At 43.3% G+C, this 27,554-nt stretch overlaps 1 protein-coding gene across 4 annotated transcripts in view; it reads right to left on the minus strand.

Moving 5' to 3' along the window:
- The window catches only part of CLCF1 (cardiotrophin like cytokine factor 1), a 51,155-nt gene that overhangs the window by 7,494 nt on the left and 16,107 nt on the right, over positions 1–27,554 (minus strand). The window lies entirely within an intron of this gene.

Raw genomic sequence — 27,554 nt, forward strand, 5'->3', positions numbered from 1 at the left:
CATATAAAAATATATACCCCAACATTTATTGCATAGTCCAAAGAAGGCAGTTCAGACCTCCAAAGAACTTGGCTGAGAGTTGTCCAGGGTTTTGATGCTGGCCCCACCTTGGATAACAACAGGGACAAAGAGAAGGAGGAAACTACAAAAAGGACTTTGCCATTATCCCCACCACCACACCCTTTGCCCAGGGCCAGAGCAGCCTTGTTCTCTTCATGTAAACAAGATGGTTCCAACTGCCCTCTAACCACGACCAACTCATCAGAAACTTTTGTTGTTTTCCAATGCACAGTCTGATCCCATTCATCATGCCAGTAGAAATAAGACAAACTTTCATCATGACCGTGGCAGGCCAGAAAGGGTTAACTTCTCTCCCTCCCCACCACCCAAATGGCTTCTATTAGCATTTACATTACAGAAAGTCTGCATGTTAACTGCATTCACACAACTGATGCTATATCTAGGTTGGGCCCCAAGGAACGATGGGAACTGGAGACAAGGGTCATCAACCTGGTTTTATGGCAAATAGGCCACACATAATACAGTCGTACATTGGTTTTCGAACAGCTTCATTCTCAAATGTTTTGGCTCCTGAACACCGCAAACCTGGAAGTTACTGTTCTGGTTTGCTAACTGCTTTTAGAAGCCGAATGTCTGACAGGGCTTCTGCTGCTTCCGATTGGCTGCAGGGGCTTCCTGCAGCCAATCAGAAGTTGCAACTTTTGGAAGTTGAATGGACTTCCAGAACGGATTCCATTCAACTTCCAAGGTATGACTGTACCTGTTTTTCCACAGGCCCCTCCCCACCAGCATTCACTGCTGTAGATGCATAATGCAGGACCCTGGATGGCAATGGGCCATTCTAAGGATCTTTACTAACCACACCGTGAAAATTTAGATTTGGGGCAAGAGACTGTTTTTGTGGCAGGACATGGCCAATGCTTTAGGTCAGGGATGGAGAGCCTGTTGCCTTCCAGGTGTCATTAGCCTACAACTCCCATCAGCCCCATCCAGCATGGCCAACAGGGAATGATGGGAATTGTGGTCCAACAACATCTGAAGGGCATCAGGAGCCATATCCATGCTATAGGCAAGTGGAGCAGGCTGGTGGGAGAGTTTAGGTTGGCGATAAAGTTCATTGCTACATGTGTAATATCTAACTGCACCTGCTTAGTAAATACAGTATCTGTTTTCACATTATGTGTACAGGTTAGGGGACTGCACTGAGTACATAAACAGAATATCAACCCAAGCTGGAGTTTTTCTCCCTAACTTTTAATTTTTTTAGGCCGAAGCAATGCTGTTTGAATTTTGTAATTCTGAATATCATAGCATTTTGAGAGTGAGATGCTGGGTTACAATAGATGAGGAGAAATATATGGTGGTGAGGACATGTATGTGGCTGAATATGCTCAGAAACTGAAGACATGGAAAAAAAACATGGATTTCCACATTTCTTTTGTGGGAACTAAGTATGGCTTCTTCGTTTGACTTCCCCAGTCTGTCAGATGCTGAAGCTTCTGTGTCTGTCTTCTGATTCCAGCAGGCCAAGGCTGGGAACGTGGTTGTGCCTGCATAGCCACCACGGAAGCCTACCCCATAATTCATGCCAAGGCCTCCCACTTGTGATGATTCACCCATGAAACACGCAGCCCGGCCCTGGCCACTTGCGCTTCATTAAAGACTATCCCGCGGCATTTTCCTGCTTGCACCACGCCCAGCCCCAGCCCAGACGATTCCATCCTGCTTCAGTGCTTCCGCTGTTCTTCCCACTGGGGATGAGGCCCGCCCATTCCCTCTCCTACGCACTTTGCACAATTCAACCCTTTTCTTCCCTACAGATTCCTTTACGGTCAACAACAAGAGCCTAAAGGGCAGGTGCTCCCAACCAGCAGGGGGCTCTAGTGAATGCGTCTTCATGGGGAAGCTATTAAACAACCTATGGCCTTTTAAACGTGCTTAAAAAAAAATAATAATAATATGACACATTTGTGTTTTTATGTTGTAAACATATGTGAACTTTGGATGAAGGACAATAGATAAATTTATTATACAATACAGTTGTAGCTTGGAAGACGAATTGAATCCATTCCAGAAGTCCGTTTGACGTCCAAAACATTCAGAAACCAAGGCACAGCTTCTGATTGGCTGCAGGAAGCTCCTGCAGCCAATCGGAAGCCGCGCTGGACATTCCGGTTCCAAAGAATGTTCGCAAAGTGGAACACTCACTTCTGGGTTTGAGGCATTCGGGAGCCAAAACGTCCGAGTTCCAGGGTGTTTGGCTTACAAGGTACAACTGTACAATATATAATACAGTATCTTCAAAAAGGTTGTCCTTCCCACCTGCTCCACTAGGCAGGAACATGCAAATGGAGCTGTTGTTAATTTCTAAATCACAATAGTAGTTATAACTTTTAAAATCATAATAGTGGTTGTACTTCCTTAAAATGCATGATTCTATAGTTTGTGCTAGGGTGCTCTATACAGTCTATACTTCATATTGTTCCTGTCAAGATAATATGAGATAAGGAAACAGTGTAGAGGACTCCACTGCTGTTTTCATCCAGGATCCAAAGAGTTCATAGAACCATAGAGTTTTAGAGTTGAAAGGGACCCCGAGAGTCATCTAATCCAACCCTTAGCAATGGCTAAATCTCAACTAAAGCATCATAGTTGTCCATCTAGCCCTGTTTAAACCGTGATCCCAATCCTGTCTGGTCCTCTGCATACAAGGCAGAGCAATCCAAGCACTAGTTGGACCGCTGCAGATTCATGAGAGAGAGCCCTGAGACCTTCTCCCACTGACTCACACACAATCAATCTACTACAATCTCACGTAGGCAGTCCCTGAGGCTAGTACCCTCGTGGTTAAGGATTTGTGTTTATTTCCAAGTTTAGTCTAAATATGTCTAGTTCTAGCTTTTAATTATCCTGATATATGTCTGCTGTGTGCAAAATTACACAACCATCAAAAATCTTCTTCCTTCAAATATCACATCTAGCATACTTCCCCCAATATATATACGCAGATGGGAAAATAATGGGATGTGCTAAAAAAACCAACGACGGGACTATTGTCAGAGAACCACTTAGCATTCTTAATAATTCTTTCTGAAAGCTTTGCATTGATAAGGAACAGACCAGACACTTACAAGCAGCTGCCTGAACTTCGATTGCAAGGAACAGGAAAAAAGGAGCGGCACCCCCATACAAAGTGTTCCTAAAAATCTGAAAAACACTAGTAATGGAAAAGGTGACCCATCGAGCCTAATGCCCAAACGAATGAAAGAAAACAACATCTCTTTAGAGCTGTGGTGGAAATAGCTGGAATCTGCTAAGTATCTTGTCCTCTTGAAAGCTGCTTTGAATATTTTAATTCTGAAAAACATCCAATCTGCACTTGTAACAGTTTATATGTTACAAGTGCAAGTCAGATCTCCCCCCCAATGTTTTGATATATCAGAATGAAGCTGTTAATAAATAAGTTTGTTTTTTTAAGTTATCCTTAGGTCCTTCTCTATGCACATGACTAAATTACTTTTTAATCTCCCCTTGCATAACCTAAACAGAGAAGTGCATCTTAAATTCCCACGGTGAAACGTCATAGCATTTTGGATAGTTGCTCTGCAGTTTTCAGCAAAGCTCCTTCCAGAAATCTTCTCAGTTTTTTACCAAACAAGAAATGCATAATAGAAATGTTTTGAAATGGATAATAGCAGCATGGTATAGCATTCTAATACTAGTTATCTCCTAGCAAAGGGAAAACCATACTTTTTGCTTTATATCTCATTATGTACACAGTCAAGAATCGCATGTGCTCTATAAACCACAGCATCTCTGTTAAGGTTCATTGCTTGTATTACTACTAGCAGCCTTGTATTTGTTTATATCCCACCTTTTCCCCAGATAAGTCTCAAGGCGACTTACAAAAATCAAAGAAAATTGGAATAAAATGTAAAAGGCTAAAAACATAGAAAAGATGAAACTTAAAAAGTAATTAAACTTTAACAGAATTAACACAGTATTTAAAAAATCTATTAAAAAAGATAATGAAAATGGTACAGCACTGTTAAAAGCCCTTTCCTTAAAAGTCATAGATTCTATGAAAAACAGTTAGTTTTTCCCAGGTTATTTTTCCCAGACATCTATGGGCACCTTCATATGGGGAGTGCTGGTCATGCTGGGCCAGAGCACTTAGTGCTTGCAAACCACAGGAGGACTATGCTAAGTAGCCATAACAGACCAAAGATTAGCAGAATCAGAATGGGTGGCATGGACCAAGTGCAGCATAAAATCCCCAGAACAGGTGCTACTTCTTCCTTGAGATAGCTTCCCCCACTTCTGGTTTAGTGTTCTGCAGCATTAAATCAGCTGTGGTGAAAGCTGCCATCTGGACACAGCCTAAGAGTGTGACCTATAGTCTTCACTCCTCGACAAATGATTTTACAACAGGTCCTCCGGTTCTAATGACCCCATTCTAAGAATTGATCACTGCCACCACATATAACTGACTCCGACCTTGTTATTTATCACTACACAGATTTTCTATGTTTCTGACTATAGCATTTTCCAGGCCATTTGGCGGTCATATGGCCACAATTGCCCATTATGGGCTTTAAATTGGAGAATATTTAAGGATTATATGGGATACCCATGGCACAGTTTATTGACAAGAATTACTAGCGTCGGTACGAAACTGCAGTGAACGTGAGATGCTCTGCGTGATCTAATGAGTGAAATGAATGTAGAACATTGTGAAATGGTATTTCTGCAATGGGAGGTCACATACTAAAGCATTTCACATACTGTACACATCAGATTCCGACTCTTGAATTCCTAAAAACGTAATGGGGAAGCTATTTTTCAGAAGAGAATTCATTAGCAAATTGACACTGCATCCCATTGTTAAAATAAAAATACCAAAGGTACTTGTGCTTCATTTGCTGTTATAACAGGAATCTAGTACAGAAATCAACAACTGGAGGTCTCAGTGTCAAATCCACCCCACCCCTCCAAGTAACATCAGTGTACACACACACACACACACACACACACACTTTCCAAGCCAGAAACAAGAGAGGAGTGATGGGAGTGGCAGCTGTGTCAATGCAACATTTTGGTACATAGCCCACTTTTGGGGAATGGTGGTTGGGTTGCTCTGGTTGAATCACACTCCACTCCATTCCCTTCTCATAACAGAAGAAGAAGAAGAAGAGTTTGGATTTGATATCCCGCCTTTCACTCCCCTTCAGGAGTCTCAAAGCGGCTAACGTTCTCCTTTCCCTTCCTCCCCCACAACAAACACTTTGTGAGGTGAGTGGGGCTGAGAGACTTCAAAGAAGTGTGACTGGCCCAAGGTCACCCAGCAGCTGCATGTGGAGGAGCGGAGACACGAACGCGGTTCCCCAGATCAGTGTTTCCCAACCTTGTGCCTCCAGCTGTTTTTGAACTACAACTCCCATCATCCCTGACTAGCAAGACCAGTGGCAAGGGATGATGGGAATTGTAGTCCAAAAACAGCTGGAGGCACAAGGTTGGGAAACACTGCCCCAGATTATGAGACTACCGCTCTTAACCACTACACCACACTGGCTCTCTCACCTAGGTCAGCTGGTAAAGCCCATGCTTTGCTTACAAAACATTCCAAGCTCAGTCCCTGGAATCCCTACTGAAGACAATCACAGGGAGCAAGGTTGAGAAGGCTGCTGGCAGTTGGAATAGACAAGGCTGGGCTAGATGGAGCAATGGTCTAACTCAGAATAAAGCCTATTCATAGGAAATGTATGTTCTTACCAGGGGATTTGTTATTTTTGCTTTGGTGTTCCAGCAGATACACCTTTATGCTTAAATAGTGAAATATAGTTCACATCCCAGGTAACAGAATATATACGCTTTACATTTCTGCTGCTCTAATTCCTCCGCTTGGCTTTTAACTTCACTGTACCTTCACCCAAATTTTTAGACGTCTCATCAACTTTTCATTCCACTTCATGCACCTGATGAAATATATAATCGCCTAAACTTGAATAATGGATTTTAGATTTAGTTCATATTGGATTGGAGAGAAGGCGAATGCTCTATATTATACCTGACACAATAAAAATACTGTATTCTGTATTATAGAAGGCTTTTTCAAGCCTAAACATGGCACCGGAGAGGGGTTATTTTTTGGTGTGAAGGTTGCAGCACGTGGGGAAGGGTTAAACCTCCCTCCCCAGCTGCAACCCTCCTCCCTCTGAAATTTTCCCCCACAATGCAATTAGACCAGTGTGTGTGTGCGTGTGTGTGTGTGTGTGTGTGTGTGTGTGTAGCCTTTTATTGGCTGCAACAAGAGGCTTTTTCCAAGCCTAATTGCAGCTGAGGATGGGCGAGGCAAGGCCTCTGAGGACCAGACAGGGAAGCCCCAGGGGCCACATCTGGCCTGCGGGTGAGCCTCTACCATCGCCTCTTTGAGCTCAATGCACTCTAAATGGACAGCCAAGGCCTTATTAGTTGGGCAAGTACTGTAGATGCCAAATGAGTTTGAGCTAGAATCTGATAGGAAAAGAACAGCTCAGAACTTTGGATGTATTTATGTCATGTTCGACTAAAGTACGGGGGAGGGAATACATTTACTCCATAAAAGCAGATCCAATATTTTACAGAGTACCTTAAGATCCACAAGGGAGGGACACAGGGAAGCAAACTGCCTGTGAAAAACAGGAGGTTGCTCCTCTGGTCATCAGCACCAAACATTCAAAACTACAGTATGCAGCCAACACAATAGGGGTGTACTTTTTAAAAAAAACAAATAGCAGTCAGCTCTGGAAGTGTCATCACAGCATTCAGCCCAAAGGTACCTTTCCTCTCAAGGGGCAGCAGAGTGCAGGAGTGGGCCGTTCTGTAGGTTTGAATCAGCAGCTAGCTGTGCCAGGAGCTGACTGGCTGGCACCCACAAGGCAAAATTTGTTCCCTATGCTGGGAGTAGCTTTGCACTTTTAAAAAGCTTCTTTTTAAAAAACGAATGCCAACGATAAATGCATGAACATTCACGTTGTGCTTTAAAAATCTATTGAAAGGCAGACATGGTGCCTGAAGCATAGGGGGGTGGAGGACAGTAGTTAAGAGCTGAGTCAGCATTTGATTCACCTGTGTGTGCAAGTCTCCCTTTTCAAATGTGAAGCTAGGAGGGAATCTGACTTATCCTGCAGCTGAGGGATGTGCCATGAGCCCTCTTTTTGTATTACATCTCTCTTCATCATAAGCACACGGCTTTCGTCTCCTAGCCTGATAAAAGCAGATTGAGGGGGATAAAGGAATGGTGCACGCTGCTCAAAGAGGCTGGGCAGCTTGCCCCAAACTTTGAGAGTCATCTGACAATTCATACAACACAACCAAACAACCTAAAATGTTCAGCTTTGGGCAGGTTAAAAAGTAGAGGTTTCCATGTCCTATAAGTGTTTGTAGTAAATATAGAAATACAGTGCCATTTCTACATACACACAGCAAAAATGGTTTTTAAATGACTTGGGAGTGGTGAACAAAATTATAAATATATAGATACACATCTCAGAGTTGTAATTTTAAGTACTTGTCACTACAGTGGTACTTCGGGTTACATACGCTTCAGGTTACAGACTCCGCTAACCCAGAAATAGTGCTTCAGGTTAAGAACTTTGCTTCAGGATGAGAACAGAAATTGTGCTCCGGCAGCACGGCAGCAGCAGGAGGCCCCATTAGCTAAAGTGGTGCTTCAGGTTAAGAACAGTTTCAGGTTAAGAACGGACCTCCGGAACAAATTAAGTATTTAACCTGAGGTACCACTGTAATTCCTGCAGATCTCTATAGTATTTCTACCATACTACACAAGCACATTGTTCTATTCTCCCATGTTTAGGCAAGCCTATAAAAATGTAAAAGTTACATGTGTTTTATTTCTTTTTAGCTACTGTTCATTTTAATTATCTTTTGACTATTTTTAAATCCCTGTTTTTAATGTTTTTAATTATTTTTTATAAACCGCTTAAAGGTTTTCAAGCAGTATATAAATGTTGTTAAATAATATCACACCACATCACAATTCTTAGAATCTACCTTTTTCTGCATTGTGATTGAAAATTTCCACATTATTAGCTGATAGGGGATCTATAACATTGTTACAGCTATGTTCCTTTATAGTGCAGTCATACATAAAAAAGCAAAGGTAGTCATGTTAGTCCATAAGAAAAAATGTACAGTAGTTGTTGTAGTAGTAGTGGTAGTAGTAGTAGTAGTAATAACAATAATTTTATATGCCACCTTAATTCCAATGAATTAAAACACAGTAAGACATCAAACATTAAAAATATTGCACATAGCTGCCTCTTTTCACCAATATTACTTAGCTTGCCCCATTATTTTTATCATGTTTTTTTATCAATATACAATTGAAGGACTATTGATATTCCATTAAGCTTTTAATGGAATTATAAGCAACTAAGCAGACACAACCCCTACCCTCTTCACATTTTAAAATCAGTTTCTTTCTTTATTTCTTTTTAATTTTATTTATGATTGTCATTTATATACATTTCAGTCATAATTTAACAATAATTCAGACATTTCAAATCTTGTCTTCTTTCCTCTTCTTTCTGCAGTTCATTAAATTTTTTATCATCATTCCCTACATATTCTAAGTTATATTATTTTTTTTAATCATCATTATTTTATTTATCTTTTTTCATATATCTGTATTTTAAAAACTGCAGGTTATTACAATAGCCCTGCCAGTGCTTTTATCTGTTTGCAACTTGTTTGTAAATATTCAATATACCATTTCCATTCCTTTATAAAAAGTTTGTTATCCTGATTTCTTATTCTTCCAATAAGTTTTGCCATTTCTGCATAGTCCATAAGTTTTTGTAGCCTTTATTCTTTCATCTGAATTCCTTCATCTTTCCATTTTTGGGCAAATAACATTCTTGTAGCTGTGGTTGCATACATAAATAAATTTCTATACTGTCTAGGTAAATCTGCACCTATAATTCCCAAAAGAAAAGCTTCTGGTTTGCTTGTTTTTTACAAATGTTAGCTTAAACATCTTTTTCAATTCATTATATATCATTTCCCAGTATGCTTTTACCTTATAACAAGACCACCACATATGATAAAAGGTGCCTTCTTTCTCTTTACATTTCCAGCTTCCTCGATTTTGATTTATACATTTTTGCCAATCTAGTAGGTTTCTTTCTTCTCTTTCTTTCTGTTATTACAAAACGATCCTCTTGAATTAGGCATACTACTGATAAAACTATCTTCTTTTTTGCAAAACAAATGCAATTCGCTTGCGAACATTTACCCCTAGTCAGCCACCAGTATTTAATTTCACGATCCCTCTTATCTTTTGCTGTCCAAGATCTAATATAGATTTGAGAGCACAGCAACTTTTAATATGAGTCCTAAGCATACTAAACTTTTTTTTTCTTTTTCTTTCCCAAGCTATAACAAGCCAGGAAGTAGAGAGGTCAGGCTCCCTCCTGATGCTGTCATACATTTGGCAAACGTATGTGGTATGCTACACTGCTACCTGTATTCATTAGCTAGCCCAACTTTGCTCTAGATAAGCAGATTCCAAAACCAACTTTTTTAAAAAGAGGAAACGCAAAGCAAAACGAGTCAGCCTATATGGAGCGTTGTAGTAAAAAGACAGGTTAATACAAAGCACTTGGAATGAGATGGAATTAATGCATGAATAGTTTTGTATACCCAACCCCTAGAATGAGTTAAATCAACTCCTTGTCTTTCTCCTTCCCTTTCCCTTTGCGTCTTCTTGGGTTTCGGAATGTATCTTGATGGTGGAGGTGGGAATGATTAGTGATAAAGAGTAGTAGGGTCTTAGTTCAGAATACCATAGAACTGTGTGCCAGATGTAAGACAACATCAGCGTGAACCTCAACCGCAGATTTCCTGTCTTGTTCTACATCAGCAAAGGACAGATGCAGGAGACAGGAATCGTAACTCATGTTCGGCGTGTTTTGCAACGATGGATGTGCGCTGGATTTTTTCTGGCATCTTTACGCTGCTGACAAAGGAACGGGGAGAGTGGCTTTTCGCAAAGCATCACATCCCTTTTGTGAGCTTGTGTTGCAGAGGGAAAACTGTTTCCTGAAACACGCAGGCGCTCTGTGAAAAGCCACTGCTGCAGCATGCCGTTGTATGAGCCTGTAGCAAGGCGCCAAAGGTGTGCTTTGCTTAGCAACCTGGACTCACAAGCCGGCAAGCGGTTGATGCTTGCTGGAGCTTGCAGAGCTGCTGCTGTGCAATCTGTGGGGCTATCAGTGGGACTTTCTGGGGAAGCCCCCACAAAACCCCAGTAAATTTAGTATCTCAAATCAGCATTTAATTGTACCTGCTACCACCTTAATTAAAAGCTACATCCACATAGGTCCTTTGCTTCTGCTGCTGTTAACATTTCTGTTACGTAATTGCCCCTTGCAGCTTTCTCAGAAACATAGCTCAGTTGGGTGAGCACTAAATTCTCAATCTCAGGGTCGTGGATTCGAGCCTCATGTTGGGCAAAAGATTCCTGCATTGCAGGGGGTTGGACTATGTGACCCTTGAGGTCCCTTCCAACCCGACAATTAGATGATTCTATGTGAAAGTTGTGCTGTATTTGGGCCATGTTTTTGTACTGAGATTTTATGAATTTAAAGCACATGGAGCCTAGGAGGAGGAATAGGAGGTGGAGGAGGAGGAGGAGGAGAAAAAGAAGAAGAAGAAGAAGAAGAAGAAGAAGAAGAAGAAACATTTTAGTAGGAATAATAGTAGTAATCAGTGCTTTCCCCCCCCTAGAAAACTCACTATGAAGTTGTTACATTCACCCTTGTGCACCCTTGAATACCCTACCCCGGGGGGGGGGGAACACTGGCAGTAGTTGGTTTTCCTACCAAGAAGTCAGCATGCAGTTTCCCTTTGAAGTGTGTTTCATTGCCATGTACAGGGAAATATTCTAGCTGTATCTATTGTCAGTTAGTTAATTACCGGTACTTTGATTGATCACATTTGCAGTAGCCCCTGTTCTTCCCCTGGGAGATTAGGGACAGCCTACATGGGAATATCCTATAGCCTTCCTTTGTTACAATTTTAATTCAGCACATTAATTATGGTGACAGTTATTAGAAAAATTTTTATCCCACCTTTCCATAGAAATAGCCAAGGTTGCTAACAACATCAAAACAATCAAATAGTGATCAATCATGATCATTTACAACCCTTTCTCTGTTGGCCTTTTGGGGGGGGGGGTCCTCTCTGTGCCTCCAGAGCATATTCTAAGCTTAGAGAGAAGAAAGTCAGTTTTACGGAACAGAGAGAAGGAAAACATGTAGTCTTAACAGGGAGAAGTGTTCAGAAAGGCCTGTGGAGTGAGATGGGACGCTGAGAGTCACAGAGGAATGAACAGAGAACGGGTTAAACAGAAGGCACTGAATTAAAATTCTAACAAAAAGTTTTTCCACAGTTAATATGGAATCTGTCCACAGATCTCTCTGTATCCCCTTCTTGCAGTTCTCCTGGTCTTTCACTCTTTACGCACTATAGGAATCAGGTGCTGAGTACACCTCTTTCCAGAAACTCCTGCAACCAAACACATTGCTCTGCTTTCCTTTGGATCACTTCAATTAGATGGGGGGGGGGGCGGTCTTGTCTGGGCAGCTCAGGATCTCCATACATACTCCCCAGGCTTGTGCACCTAAGAAGTCACTTCAGTGCACCTCCTTTTCTCTCGAGACACTGCCAACATTAAAGAACCTCCATAGTTCAGCTACCTTCTCCCCCCCCCCCCCAGCCCACTATGCAGGAAACTATCTCCTTTCTCATTTCCCAATATCCTATTTTTCTTTCTTCCATTTTTTCCCTTTCCCCTCTCCTCCTCGTCATCGGGAAGGTCAGCAGCAACAAATCAAAAAGCTTTCACTCCCAGAAATCTGTCTTGTTTATTAGTGCGTATTGTTCATTAGTGTGCATACATTAGTACTGTATTGTTAATTGTTTGATTATTTTTATTGTGTTTCTATTGTTTTTAATTTGTGTATTTTGTGCTTTGTATACTGTAACTTTGTGTTGTGGACCACCCTGAGACCTATGGATATAGGGTGGTATACAAATTCAATAAATAAATAATAAATAAATATTTCTGGAAGAGTCGCCTGAGCTTCATGCTCCGGCACTGGGGGGGGGGGCAGAGAGCAGGCGGGGGCGGGGCTGGCACATGTCCCAGGGGCATGGCGTGCATCCTGGGGCGTGGCGTGGTGCCTGAGTGGGTGTGGCGCCCAGCACCAGCAGGGGGGCAGCTGTGATGGCACCCCACCAGGATCACGCTGCCAGGGCGGTGAATTCCCCCCGCATTCCTCTTCCTTCGGCAGTGACAGCAGGCAGGAACTGGGGAGTGGGGAAGAGAAGCAATAGAGAGGGCAGAGTGTTGGCTTTCCCTCTCACACCTCCACCCTCACTTTATGGTGCTGGCAGCAGATTCAGTTATGTAAATATAAATCTGCTCCAGTGACACAGAAAAAGAGGGATGTTGAAATCTATATACCAGCCAGCATGGTGTAGTGCTTATAAGTATTGGACTAGGACTTAGGAGTCCAGAATTCAAACTCTCATTTATCAATGACGCTCACTGGGTGACCTTGGCCAGTCACTGTCTCTCAGCCTAAACTATCTGATAGGTTTGTTCTGAGGATAAAATAGGAAGGGAGAGAAGCTTACACACCATCTTGCGCTCCTTGGAGAAAAAGTGACGTATAAATGTAATAATAAATGAAGAAAACAAAATATTTAGAGGCAAAAGGTGAACTTGGGTAAGGACAGCCAAATCATTGTGTTGCCCATTGGTTAAATTTTATGTTTTTCCCCAAGTTGAACATAATTCCAGTATTGGAGCTTGGCTGAGGAGGTATGCACCTGGAAGGCACAGAGAGCAGGGAGGTAAGCAGCAAGCAGAAAAGGGCTCTGTACTTAACAAGCTATGTGCCCCCTTAGTTTTTAAAAACAGACAGTCACATTATCTTTCCATGCGAATGGCACATATCTGTGTGGCTCTTAGATGACTCCATACAGAAAATGGAAAGGGCCACAAGCCATAGGAATTACTTCAGAAGGGCACAAATGGAGAAGGGGGGAATAGTGGGCCAACAGGATTTGTGCTGTGCAAACCTGAAGTTCACTAAGAAATCAGCTGAACGCGTGAATCGACAGCTCACTTCACTATAGCACAGAGCCAGTGTCGTAAATAACCATAACCATGACTGACAGCTCACTTCACTATAGCAAAGAGTCAGTGTCGTAACTAACCATAACCATGACTGGTGGAAACCATATACAGTATTGTGTGTTGCTATCACTCTCTATTTAAATTAGAGCCTGAAATTTAGAATTAGAATTAAATGAGAAAAGTTATAATCAGTGGCACCTATATTATCCACCATTTATAATGATTTGATTAATTACATGTAGGTAATTTTGATTTGCTGATAACTAAATAAATGTGAAGATGATCTTTTGAATGAGTGAAACTATTATAAGCTACATGCCATTGGCAGCACCCAATCTTCTGCCCTCCTAGATCATGTTTCTGGTGTTGGAATACCTCTCCCAACATCCTAGTTACACTACTGTCCAGAGCACAGATGCAAAGAAGTGTTGATGTGCTTTTTTTACTTTGTTTAATGCGCCCTTTATTGTTAATTACATCCCTTGACAATGACTTATCCTAACACTAAACCCACTCTTGAATATGCCTGTCACTGTGCATAAATGCTGTTATGATGTCCTGAAACCTTAAGGCATTTCCCAGACCCTCCAAGTGTCCCTATTTTCCAGGGACATCCCTGATTTAGAGAAGCTGTCCTGGTTTCTGATTTCATCCCAGAATGTCCCACTTTTCCTTAGGATGTCTTTTTTTCATTGGAGAAATGTTGGAGGGTATGGAGTTTTCTGGCCTCCGAGCCGCCTGAAAGCAATCCTGTATAGGGAAGTTTTTTAATGTTTAATATTTTATTATGTTTTTATATATGTTGGAGGCTGCAAAGAGTGCCTGCGGCAACCCAGTAAGATGTGTGGAGTATAAATAGTTTAATGATCATTATGGAAAGGGACGGCCCTATTTTCATCAGAGAAATGTTGGAGGGTATGCATTTCCTATTCTAAAATAATATTCTCCCCACCCTCAATAGATTCAGTCAGTCAATGAACTGAGAGGCTGACTCGGTCAGGGTAAAACAAGATAGACTACAGTAAAGATTCAGTAATGTCACACAGAATCTTAGAAAGTTGAGGCAATAATTGCAGCTATTAGGTTGGGTGTAAAGTTTATTCCAGTTTGTAAACTGATAGGGGTCTGGAAGCATCAACAAATACATATAGGTGCTTGTGTATGTGGCTACAAACACACCCACCCACCCACACACCCACCCACCCACACGTAAACAGGTAAGAACTTTAGTATCTCATCCACAATTCAGAGCACTTCCAGACTGTTGCTCTTTTCAGATGAGATGCAAGCAATCGCATGCCGGCAAATTCAGCTTGCTCTATTATACTATTATACAACAAACCCGCTTCCCACAAAGACCTGACTTTTTGTGATCAGGAAAATGACAAGAAAATGAAACACTTGCTTTGATGTAGGTTCGCCAGAGCTCCCCATAAACAAATCTGAATCCTCATTTAAAAAGCCCAATGCTAATCTCCCTGCAAGCAAATCTGAAAGAATGCTCCACGAACAAATCACCAGGAAGTACCTTCGGGAGCAACTGGGGAAAAGGTATCCCTGTTTAACAACTAGCTGTGGTGCTCTTAAGATGTGCCTGAACTGTATTGGTATGGGAAGTGACTTCTATGTATATGTTAGTGAAATCATGAACATCTGGAATCCATCAGGGTAGCAGCCGTGATCAAACTCAATCTCTCTTGCTTCTCCAAAATTCAGGCCCCATTGCCACTGAGCTATAGAAGGAACCATAGTAGTAGCTGGAAGTGAGAGGCATGTGATATATAGGGCAGCAATCACAGGCATATAAACATACACACAGTTCTGCTCAGTGCTATACGAACAAGGTTTTTGCCAATGGCAGATTAAATAGTCATTGGGTCTGAAACATGGTCCAAGGCTCCTTTCTCCAATTGCTCAGAGGGCTCCAAGTTTACAAACAACTGTAATTCCCATTTGGCTTGTTTTTCACCATCTAGCTTTGCTCCCCACCCTCCCAGTCTCACGGAATAAGTAGGCAGGAACACACAGGTACAGAGCTATCAACAGAAAGCAATTCTACATGCATCATTAGAGTGTTATGGGCGTAGGATCAATTCTCATAGCATCACCACTCTTGCTCAGCTTAAAGAATATACGAAGAGCCTGCAGCAGCAGACCAATGGCGCATCCAGTCCAGCATCCTGTAAAATTGCGTAATTGCAAATTAATTGACATATGAGCAACGGGCTGGCCTTCTTCTCCACCTCCAGAAGAGGTGGCAACTCTAAAACAACTGAGTCAGAGGAAACTTGGATCTGGGCCCCCTAGTTCCCCAGGGGCTAGGCTTGATACCACTGCGTGGGCTTGATGGATGATCCTCATTGCTAACTCAATGTTTTTTTATGGGGCTCCCAGATGCCTGGGGAAGAGCTCACTGGAACGTGTTCAGTGATTATTGGGAAATGGGTCTTACTGGCCCATCCTGCAAAGATTGGAACGTGGCATATGCGTCAAGACTGAGTAAGCAGCTGCTGGAAAATGGGGGCGTTTTCTTTTCCACAGCACCTCTTAGTTGGGTGACTTTTCTTCGGCTTTTATATTTTCATACGAAAATATTGTATATTTTCTTTGTCCCTGGAGCCCTTGGTGCATCCTGAAATTGCACTTTACCCTAATTAGACCTGGATGTTATTAACCCTTCCACCATCTTTTGACTATCTTAAGAGTACTGTATTAGAAACCGCAGAAGGGAGGGGTCTCTATGCAACTGTTGCTAGCGGGATAATTGATGGAGTGATTGACAGCAGGAATCAGGGCAAGCAAGCTGAAGGGAGAAGAACAAGGGGCGTTTCTAGGCACTTAAAAGACTTACAGGCACAGGCCCGTGGCACAAATTTACCAGGGTCCTCAATGGCACTGTGCTTTGTTGCATGCTCAGCAGACCACTCTCAGTCTAAGCAGGATAAAAATATATGATGGTTTTAAAAGGAAGGGTACAGAAAACCCCATGGGTGGCCCCTTCCAGTGCTCTTGAATAACACACATATTTACCTGAATGCTGAGTTTGTATCATTATGTTCTATTTGAAATGGTTTTTACAAGTTTTATCACTGTAAAGATTTTATCTGTTTTTGTAAGGCTGCATACATTTAAAGAACATCCCCCCCAAACCCCAATAATCCTGGAAACTGTAGTTTGTTGAAAATACTGGGAATTGTAGCTTCATGAAGGGTAAACTACAATTATTTGCATTGGTGTGCCTTTAAAGTATGGTGCGTACACAGTCTAATTTTATATTTTATTTTTGTAACCTGATGGTGAAAGAAATCTTAGAAATGAATAGAAATGAATAATTATGTAAACACCTTGCAGGATATTGCACTTTAGAAAGAAGCAGAAGGCAGGTCATTTCCTAAAGAGCCTCACAACTTCATCTTAACATATGATCAAACAGACAATGAAATGTACCCAATTTTTTGTACCCAAAGAAATTTCTGGTACTGTATATGTTATATGTGCTTCCACAGAAATAGCTCTTTAGCCCCAGGCAGGGTTGCCACCTTTTATTTTTATTTTTTTTGCTGGCTCTGCTTTTAAGTCTTTTATCATCATCTTAGCTCACAGAAAACCATCACTCCATGTCATCTGTTAAATTTATGTTTCAGGTTGCTGCTAAAGATACGGGGCTGGTGGGGTTGGGTTTGTTTGTTGTTGTTGTTTTTTAAAAAAAAGTGGTAACTGTATCCCAAGCCAATCTGAATGACACAGATAAGCACAGGGGTACAGTTTCTTTACACGATGATCCCTAACTATGTTAACACAGTAGTTTTTTATAGAAAGCAGCTGACTCGGATCAGTTCCATGTCAGCAAGCATAATGCAGTGCCATCTTTCTGGGGTTATTGGTCCTGGTTGAACTATTAAAGAGGGATCCCAAAACAATGCAGCGCGCAGCTTAGTAGACTGACTTGCTGAGGCTGCAATTTACATGCACGTTTACCTGGGAGTAAATCTCAAAAGGATGTACTCCACCTTCCAAGGGCTGCACGAGAAGAACAGTCTTGTTAGGCAACTCCGACCGCTAAAAAGGATGCTGAAAGTTATTTGGTATGTGTGGCTATTAGGGAAGGACCGGGCAGCATGCAAAAAAAAAAAAAAAAAAAAAAAAAGTCTGCTGGTTACCCTATTGGATTTTACGCTCCTTGCTTCTTTACCCAAAGGGGTGAGACTTTGCCCACCGATCTTGCCCGCTTCTGCTACGCGGCCAGTAGGAGGGCAACATGCAAATTACACTACGGCACTTTGAGGGTCGATTGGCCAAGAAAGCTCTGATGTCACAAACCCCTTACAATAATTAACAGTAGAATGGGTGGGCGGGATGGGGGTGCGGAGGGGGGAGGTTGCATGTACTGGATCAACAGCGACGGGAGTGGAAGGAGGCGAAGAAGAGAAGAGGAGGGGAGGGGGGTTTCTCCCTGCGTAGCCTTGCCAGCTCTTAATGGAAAGAGCGTGTCCAGCTGGCAGGAGTGCACTGGGAGAGCGAGGGGGAAACGGATCGGGGCGGCTGGGGGCTTCCTCCTTCCTCCTCCTCGCCCCATTCCCACTCCCTCCCCACCGCCTCTTCTTCTCCATCCTTCCACCACCGCTGTGGCTCTCCCGTGTCTCCGCTCCTCGGCCTCCCCCTGCGGTGAGCCTTCTGGTGACCCCTCCCTGCCGGCTTGGCCGGGGGCCGGAGTGGAGCTGGCCCTGGTTCAGCGGAGGAAGCCGGCAGCCCATTAAAGCAGGTGTCACATGTTCCTTCACCTGGGTCACTTGGCATGTGCAGGCGCCACGATTTCCCTTTAAGAGCCCAGCCTGGAGAGGCGAGGGGGACCCTGGGGGCAGGATCCAAGGAGCAGTGAGCCATGGTTCCCACTGCAGTCCTGGACCGCTCCTTCTCCCCCACACCCGTGTCTCTCTCTCTCTCTCTCTCTCTCTCTCTCTCTCTCTCACACACACACACACACACACACACACACACACAAACACACGTAGGGGCCCATGCAGCCCTAGTATGTGAGATCTATTACAATCCCACCCACCTCTTTTCCTCCACCACAAAACTGCAATATATACTGTGAGATACACACACACAAACACATGCACACATATACATAAAACACACACATGCACACATATACATAAACACACACACACGCACACACACACACAAAACTACTGTTCCCCATGCTATACACCTCCTGACCTGCAGATCAAACCAACATAACTGAAAGGGGTTGAAGATGCCAAGCCATCAATAAAAACAGGCATCATTGAAATAAGCAAATGAAATCCCTGGCCAAGATGGGCCTGCTTTGTATGTCTCCCTTCACACAAGCATTGTTTTAAGTCATGGTAGGTTGCAAAGGGGGTGTGCGAATCTTTTAGGAGGCCCCCCGGCTGCCAGAACTTACAATATAGCACAAGAAGTTGGAACCAATATTGGAGCTGTGAGCAATGACCATATTTTGTTGGTGTCTCCCCCTTAACATTTGGGAAGCAGTAGAGTGCCTGACCTCACCTCAACGACACTGGCAAAACAAAGGCTGCAATCCTAAGTAGGCCAGCTAGGGAGCAAATTTGCATTGCAGCTGACAAGTAGAAACAACAACAACAGCAATAATAATATTTATACCCCACTCTGGACAGCTTACAGCATATATAAAACATAGTAAAATATCAAACATAAAAACTTCCTGATACTGGGCTGCCTTCAGATGTCTTCTAAAAGTTATGTAGTTCTTTATGTCCTTGACATCTGAAGGGAGGGCGTTCTCCAGGGAGGGTTCCACTACCATATAGAAGCTGCGGCCATAAACTAGAAGTGGGAAATGTGAATCATAAAACAGTCCAGACCTTCGCGGAACAACAGTGCTCCGACATTGCAAAGAGGTTGTATCAAAGCTGACTAGAACATACGTTCAATTAAAAACACCCTCTCTTCTATTAGCAGTATTCAAAAGTGACGCATCCCAGACAGGAAGGCTTTTATGGCATTACATGCGAAAGTACACTAAAACAGGGGAGATGATTTCAATCTCTAGTGCCCCAAGGTGGTGCGTGCAAACATACAGAGCAATACTTTCTCCAGATCCACATCTTGAGTTGTGGCTGCAAAGGACAGCAGTGAAAGGAGGACTTTAGGGGAGAAGTTGAGGGCCTCATTCAGCAGAAGGGCTCCCGAACACGGAAGGGTTGACTTACCAGGTTTTGAATACAGGTAAGGAATACAGGTTTTGAAGTAAGTGGAAAAAATACACATTATCATCAAAGGAATCCCAAACCCTTTAAAGCCAGCAACAGCTGCACTGATGGTGACCAGCCTAGTGCCAGAAAAGTCCTCGGCTGCTTTTTGAACTCAAGCATATCTTTTTCGCCTGTGCTAGACTTAAAAGAAACTAACAATGTTCTGTGATACCACACAGGACAAAAAAATGCCTACTACCCACCACACTTGTGCCTCGGAAATGTTTCCCCTCCAAACATTTCAGGGCCTCTCCTAAATTTTTATACCGAAATAAATTTTTGGCGGGGGCCCTTTCATAGCGCTACAGGCCCTCCAGACAGCAATAATGTGTTAGCATTGGGGATGCATCCCAGAAAGAATAAAGCAAAATAAATCCACCACAAAATGCACTGTTGCTGTGTCAAGAACATGTTGCAGAATACACCCATAACTGAACACCAGCTTGGAGGAACCCTTTGAGATATTATGCCTGGAGGACAAATCTACCTGCTCATATCTTTTGCCCCATGACAAACTGCTGTAGAAGAAGAATTTGGAACATCTAATATCTGCAGCAGAGGTATAAAGCAGTAAGGGAAAAAAGGGATACCTGCAGACCAATACATGCAATCAGCACTTGTAGCATTTCAGGAGTGCTCTTTCCTGAAGTAACTAAGTTTCTTGAATGGATAAAGTCATAGAGAGATGTCATGTTATTTTAAGATAGGCTGCCGTATATATGACACACAAAGGAAGTAAATTCACTAGAAATGTAGACTTAACAACTGTGCTTTTCCAATCAGATCATTATATTATGCCCCCTAAACAATACACACCACTGGCTTCTGGTCAGTTTCTAGGCTCAATTCAAAGTGGGTTTTTTTTAACCTTTAAAGCTCTTCATAGTATCTATATGCTAAGATTTTCAACAGAGGTCCTTCTCTGGGTTCCCCCACTGTTAAGGAAAAAATCCTGGGGAACAGGACTTACTCCACAACCCAGCTCGTTGGGGTGCCACTCCCCACGGGTCCCTCTGGTCAGCAGAGAAGGAGTCTCCAGCCAAGTTACAGAAGCAAATCAGTGGTCAGTGGACCTGATCTTTATTTGTTGCAACCAAGGTTCAGACGCAAAAAGAGAAAGAACCCAGAGCATGGGGCTGCACAGACTTCTGAAACTTTCCCAGCTTTCCCATAATACGTCACTCACATGATCATCAAAATGTCATGAAAGAGGAGTGGTTGGCATGCAGAAACATGAAACGGTCACCCACCCCTGTCAATCATTCCAGTTCCCAACAACTTTTAACTACCCTCTTCCGCAAAGAACAATAAAAGTATTTACACATCCCCCTAGCTGCAAAGGTTTCCTGCACTTCTCCTTTGAAAGTATCAGGATTCAATCCACCATCCCAATGGGATTCTGCCCTTGATTGCCTCTTGCCTCCTATTGTAAGGCTAAGTTCACACCTTGCGGAGAGGCAAGGAATAAGTTACCATATGTTTAAGGAATTATGGAGGCAGGGTGAGCCCTGGATTCCCCTCTTCCAGAGGAGTCATTAGCCGTTGGAACCAAGGAAATCGGTCAAACCGTTGAATTTTGGTGATTATTTGAAGTTCCTACAATTTTCTATATTGGATAGTCAGAGGAAACAGTACAATATATTGTACAATTTATTGCTACAATTTTATAGACTGCTTTTCTGAGCCGCTTTGCTGTTGTGCATGGATGGTGCTTATGTAAATGGCGAAGGAGATTAGTCTGGCTCATTGTCCTGGCCTTAGTTCGGGGCTGTGGTGGGGACTTGGGATTTTGGGGGAGTCGTTTAACTGCCCCCTATCCCTGGTTTTAATACCCACTATCTGAGGGAGGGTGCTTTGAAGGGAAGGGCCTTCTTAGTGGTGGTGCCATGACTGGAATGATCTCCCCAAGTATCCTTGCACGAAGTCATTTTGGCAACTTTTAAATTTTTTCTCAGGTTTTAATATAGTTTGATGTGATTTATATTGGCTGGGTTTTCTATTTTTATACTGCTCCTAGTGATTTTCGTTTGTTTAATGTTTTGATTTGTATGTTTTAAATTTATTTAACTGGGCTTTGAAATTTGTAAAGTTGCTATGGAAATGTTAATGAAGAGTTGGGTAATAATCCCCAAAAGAGAAGTAATTAAATAAACACAGTGCAATATTGGCAAATAAGCTGGCCACTGGGTAGGTGAAAAATTATGGTCCCTTAACATGAGCTCATGTAAGACTGTGTGCAAAATTGTGGAAGAGGTAGCAGAAAAGACACTCACATGATTAACTATCAAACCAAGACGTGGTATGAAGGGCAGCAAATGGTGGCGGTGGTGGGGGAAGAGTGAATATAAAGGAAAGAAGTTTATAAGAAAGAAAAAAGGGGGGAAGGGTAATAAACGTGTACAAGCCTTTGTGACTTTCCAGGAAAGACTGAAGGGTAGGCAAATCTTAGGCATAGAGTGTGAGGCTGAAGCAGTCTCATCCTATGCATGTCTATTAAGATGCAAGTGCCATTGATGGGGCTTACTTCCAGATAGGTGTGTGCATAGGATTATAGCCCAATTACAAATATACACCTTTTTGTGTTTCTTATTACCTGGGTGCAGCATGGTCCCTTGTGTTAAAGCACAGCAAGTAGAAAAATCAGATGAGGATGAAGAAGTATGAGACAGGGTGTTACTACGTTTGTTTGTGTATGTATGTGAGAAAGAGAGAATGCGCCAAGGGGCCATGCCCACTGACAAGCGGTCCTTGAGTGTCTGTCTAGTCACCACCACATGTGACTCTCAGCTTGCCCACTCCTGCTGTAAAGAAAGACCACGGGGCCATGGTGCCAGGTAGAAAGATCCAGAAGGTAGCTAGGCCTGAAAGGTTTCTGTTTCTTATGAAACATAACAGCACAGGGGAACTCAGATGGAAGAAGTGATGGCAAGAGAGAGAAAGAGATGGAGAAGCAGAAGAGGAGTGAATTCAGTGCTCATGTCAGTAGGTGGAGATATGTGAGCCATGATGTGTTCTAGGAGAGCAAATTTCAAGGTCATACATGTGCACTATAACACTTCACCGCCTTCAGAGCTTTAGGAGACCGACATTCTGCCTTATTTAGTGTTCTAGAAGGACATGTGTCAAACAGTAACTTTTGTACAACTTCTGTTATATGATCTTGCTTTCCATGTAAACCCCACTCCTCCTCAGCAACAGGTCTTCTCCAATGCATTCAAACTGAGTGAAAAATAATGGTGGTAAATCATTCAGTGCAAAAGCACAATAAAAATGATGTATAATAATGACAGCAAAAGCTGAGGAGGTCTTATCGTACAGCCATTAACTCTGGATCCCCAAAAGAATAAGCAACCCAGTCACCACAAGAGAGACTAGATCACTGTTCCTGATGTGTTTTGATAAGACCGGGGGGGGGGGGAATCTGCAGGTCTCCCCTGCATGACAGAATCCCTGAAGTGTATTGGGGATGGCTTCGTTTGGAACTCAGCAAAGTAAAAGGACTGGCCATTTAGCTCTGCTCTGTGTTCAGAACCTCTGGGAGACAAATTCACTGTCTTATCGGTTCCTGGCATCCCGCTATTTGGGCGGCTGCGCCTCCCTCAGTTGTGTCTGCCAGGCCTGTACTGTACTGGGCTTCGTTCCCCAGCACAGCAGGCACTGTGACCTGACCCCGCTGGGCGACTCCAAGCTCAGTCCACAACAGCTTTCCCTTACTCTGTAGCAAGTTGGGAAACAATCCTTTATATGGTCTGCAAGCTGCTGGCTCACTGGACACCACAAGGATATTTGGCCGGTTGAAGTCATTGACTATTAATGTTCTAGCGAGGAAAAATGGGCCGTCTCCCTCCTCCAGCACTGCGCACAGCCCTTGCCCACGCACACCCTCTCTCCCCTTGCAGATGAGCATTGACCCTAACTTGCTGACCAACTTCTCTATTCCAGTTCAGGGCTTCCCATAAAAATAGTTCTGACTCCATTCTGTGAATCCACCCTCATCCTGCTAGTCTAATCCTCAGCTCCCTGTAAATAGCTCCCTTTGTGCCCCATGATTCCTGCAAACCTGTCCCTGGGATTACAGATGCAAATAACTCTATTTAAACTCCCCCCCCCCCAAATTCTCAAGCTACAGACCACCCTCAACAATGTCCCCAGAATGGGCTCAGCTCACATTCCAGTGTTTTAGCTATACCAAAATGGCTATCTCTAGAGATGTGCCAATATCTTTCCGACATGGCCTGAAGCCTCACATTTCTTTCTGATTTTAGTTACTGTAAGCAGGCATATGCTTACAGTATGCTTAAGATAATAATATGACCATTTGCAGTCTGGTCTTGGAAATGCCAGTGCTTTATTTCTAAAATGTAAAATGTGGGAGCCCAGGCCTTTTTGAAAGTCCTGTTTTCTTCTTGAAACCCTTCCTCATAAAACCAGTGTATGTGGTGTATTAACTTACATGTTGCATTTTAGTTACTGTTGAGTGAAGGAAATGCACTCTGCATATGCTCAAATTCCTTTTCTCTACTATGCTGTTCCACCACAAACAGGCTGCAGGGCTAACTCTTATGTTATAAAAAAGATCACATGAACCTCCAATAGCCCCTGTCTGACTGCTGATACTGCCTGCTGGTTTTGATAGCATCTAAAATGAGTTTACTAATGTGTATCCATTCTTTAAAATTAGTATTTGGGAGAGAAAGCTGGCGAGAGAGATTGTGAAGAATGTGCCAGTGATTTGTGGTATCTAAATGTAAACATCTGCTTTGTAAGTTGCAGGAAATTGCATATTTTGTAGTTACAAAGTAGGTAAGGTGATACCTTCTCCTGCCAGTATAGGAATTTGCAAGCTTTTGAGTTACACAGAACTTGCCATTAGGCAGAACGGAAAGGTACCGTCTATGCCAAAATATTCTACAGCCAGCATTTCAAAAAACCTTCAAGAGGGGGGCAGGCCTCATTCACTCAATAGCTTTGATTGCTCACTACCACACCATGACTCACTGGCTCACATAACAAGGGTGTACTTATGTTCATTCTTCCATTGTTAGGAGGGTACACTGAGGTCTTATCCCATAACCTGAAAAGGAACAGAAAGAAGTGTGTACCCCACTTTCCTCTCACCAGCTCCTGAGCAAATGGATCCTGGGATTTATTGTCAGTGCGCGGTGCAGGATGAGGGGGAAGGAAGAGGAGAGGGGGAGGGGGCAAAGGAAGCTATGCCTGGCAAGGCCCTGGGATAGATTGACCCTGACAGATGTTTACAGTGGTGCTGAGGAAGGGGGGTTATTATAGAGCCGCAGACTAAACAGACCTTGATGCAGGGAGGGGCAGATAGCACTGCCCCTAGCCCCACCAAATCTCCAATCTAAAGTGAGGGGGGCAGGTTCTAGGATGGGGTCCCACGGAGGAAGCAGCATAGGAGATGGGGAGCTTGTGGCAAAATTATCCTATCCTCTGCCACTGAGTTTTGCCCAGACAGTTTCCAAAGTCAGGCAGCTACTGAAGAACTAAACAGTGAGGTTTAAATGTGGTGACATTAGAGGGAGAGCTGGCCAAAGGAATATATATATACGCAGGAGGCTGCAGTGAGCGACTCAGGGGAAGAGGCTGATCGTTGGAGGGAATTCCTTGTGAGGGAAGAGAGGGAGCCAGGCCAGAACAATACAGTGACCTTTCTGGCCTCGCAAGAAACCACGGAGGTTCCTGACGTCAGAGGCCCATTACGAAAGTGCCTGTTCCCAACACAGGGAAAGGTCATGTCTGGTTCCAACACATTTTCATCCAACTGGCATCTTTCTCGGCATGTAGTGGTGTGCATGCGTGTGTATGTAATGGGAGAAAATGGGGGCGGTGGAGGAAATCCCGTCACTTCCCAGAACTGGGAGATCCTGCCATGGTTCTGCCAACAATTGTCCATCAATCTGATTTGATAATCCAGAGCTGGTGAGAGAATTCCAGCGTTCAGTTCCAAAGACAGGCTTTAAGCTCAGCCTGCAGGCCTCAGGCTTCCTTTGCATGTGCACACACATACACGCTCAAATTTCACGTATAATTGCACAGGAAACCTATTCACATCAATTTTTGCAGTCAAACATGCATTTAGAGATTTGTGAGGAAACCCTACACCCATTTTATTTCTATATATCTTTAAATGTACATACGCACGCACACACACAGCCATTTTGGCTCTCTGAGGGCCCTCAATAGTGTACTTCACAGCATTCTCTCATCTGAAGCAGTTCCCAAAGTCAGAGCTGGCCCTATATATTTTTCTGCTTGAAGCAGAAGACAAGCTGGACACCCACACAGACACCCACAAATTCTACATACTGGACTAGCAGGTGAAACTTACTGTAATACAGAGCTGGCCCAAGACATTGTGCTGCCTGAGGCAGAATGGCAAACAGCATCCACTCCTCTCGCCAAGTCCTAGTCACATTAATGATAAGCTGGCCAAGTTATTTTGGCACCTGAGGTGGAGAATCCCACAAGTACCCTTTCCTGAGAGTAAAAATTAAGAGCAGCATTCAACTAGATCCGTGTGTGGAAGGAACAACTTCCACTTGTGAAATAGGACTCCCCCCCCCCCCCCGCCATTCACATCCCCAAATCTGCTCCTGAGGGTTGGAAGAAGCCTCAGAATGAATTTAGAGGGCTTGTTGGTCAAGCGGATTTCCACTTGCACAAAAATTTACATAGCACTACGGTTGAATAAAACCCAACGTTTTCAGCCCCTTTGTGACATTCAAACCCAGCTGCCTGACGCAGCCACCTCACCTGACAACTGGAAAGCATCCTCCACCGTGCCCGAGGACAGCAGGCAGTTTTGTGGGGGCACAGGGCAGGCCCTGTGGCACACATTGCCTTTTCCTCTGACTAAGCAGAACACTCAAGGGAAAACAGCCAAGCCATGGCTAGCACTGCTGACCAGCACCTGTCACCTGCTTCATTCTGCCTTATGCAATTTCTGAAGGCCAAATAATGGCTGAGGGCAGCTACTCAAGCCCTGCTAGTAGGCCTCACAAAGCATCTGTCCAGCTGCTGCTAGGAATTGAATGCTGGGCTACATCAATCTTTCAGACATTCCAGAGCTCTTCTTATGTTCTTAAACCTTATTGGGCTCTTGTCTAGTAATCTGGAACACTGCCCCCACTTTCATTTTAATGGAAATGTAGGCAAATTGGACAAAGCACATTTTATTAAGAAAGGTGGAAGGATCTGGTTATGTTCAGCCTGGAGAAAAGACGGCCAAGGGGGTAAATGAAGCACTCTTCAAATACCTGAAGGGATGTCAGCAGAAGGGCTTCCTTCTGTCTGCTCCAGAAGGAAGGACTAGATCTAATAGGCTTGAGGTAGGAGACACCTCTTGATGGTGACACAGTTTAACAATGGTAGTGATTATATAGGAGTGGGAAAAGACTCCTCCTCATTGGAGGTTGTCAAGCAAGAAGCTGGAAGGCATCTTGATCTCTGGCTTCCCTGAGAATTTTGCTGCCTGAGGTGAAGGACAAGATAGTGTTTCATTTCTGTATAGAAGCTGACTGGACTGGTAGTTTAACCTCAGTACTGGTGAGTGATGATGGGATAGTGTCCTCTACTACATCTGAGGCAGCAGGCTAGTTTAGCAGGGGAGGGCCAACCTGGGTAGCATACACATCTCTGTCTTCCAACAGAGGGAAATAGTTTGGGGGCTTCAGAGGACGAACTGCTGCTTGAGGTCCTAATGGTAGGACTGGCCCTGGCTGAAAGGCCCTCTCCAATTCTATGACTGGTAGAGTTAATGCATGGTGATTCCTGCCTCAACTGACCAGAGTGAAGAAGAAATATCAGAAAACAACTTCCACTTATCAGAGACTGTACATACATTAATTCCCATCAAAAAGTAATGAGGAAAATCTGCTCTTAAAAAAACACACCACAGACTGGACAGTAATATGCCACTAAGTAATATGGGCACTAAGGAACACTGAACAAAAGGGCCTTTGACATAAGGAATGTGTGGCGGGAAGATCCCTGGTTCTTATTTTCTGGCCCTGTCTTTTCCATAAACTTTGGCAATACATGCC

Source organism: Podarcis gaigeae (genome assembly GCF_964106915.1).
Source record: "Podarcis gaigeae genome assembly, chromosome: 1".
In the NCBI taxonomy this organism is placed as follows: Eukaryota; Metazoa; Chordata; class Lepidosauria; order Squamata; family Lacertidae; genus Podarcis; species Podarcis gaigeae.